The sequence below is a fragment of the Zalophus californianus genome, chromosome 3, assembly GCF_009762305.2.
Source record: "Zalophus californianus isolate mZalCal1 chromosome 3, mZalCal1.pri.v2, whole genome shotgun sequence".
Lineage (NCBI taxonomy): Eukaryota > Metazoa > Chordata > Mammalia > Carnivora > Otariidae > Zalophus > Zalophus californianus.
In genome coordinates, this window is record NC_045597.1 from 3,376,461 (window position 1) to 3,377,145 (window position 685).

General features: G+C 31.8%; 1 non-coding gene across 1 annotated transcript; it reads left to right on the forward strand.

Annotated features, from left to right (window-relative positions):
- Positions 1–369: 369 nt before the first annotated feature.
- LOC113921175 lies at positions 370–474 on the forward strand. The gene has a single exon (XR_003519572.1). It is a non-coding gene; the product is annotated as a U6 spliceosomal RNA (small nuclear RNA).
- Positions 475–685: the final 211 nt, after the last annotated feature.

Sequence of the window (685 nt, forward strand, 5' to 3'; positions counted from 1 at the left end):
CAACCGAACTGTGGTTTTCACTCGTCATGCTCAGGAGACTGTGGGCAGTCCATCATTATGTATCTACTCAGATGCATGCAGAAAAATACGGCTGCATAAATATGTAAAATGCAAATCCAAGACATCCATTCTTCTCATTCATTAGTTTCAAGGTAATATTTGCAAAGTTTTCTGGTTTTTGCTCAACCAGATAAATTAGGTAGAACTGTATAAAATTGTAATTTTATACATATACATTTATACATTTTTTAAACATAAGTTTACATGATTGGAAATTTCAGATAGAAGAAGAGTCTGACTTTTGACATCATTGTAAGATTGTGACTACTAGCTTAAGACACAGGATAAAACTTCAAAATGTATTCATTAGTGCTTGCTTCAGCAGCATGTACAGTAGAATTAGATAACAGAGAAGATTAGCATGGCTCTTGTATGAAGATGACTATTAACTAATGAATTAAACTATAGAAATTTCAAAGACAAGAATATATAAATACCCAAACTTTTTAAACAAAAGGGTATGTTTAACCACAAGCCATTGGATATGGAACAGGTAAGCATGCAGCTAAGTAGAAAGATACAAAAGTACAGGGTATAAAAGTTGAGGAGATAGTCACATTTCGTGAAATGGCAGTATAGTTAATTTTATTAGGTTCTTAAGAGATTCATAAAAAAATCACAATGT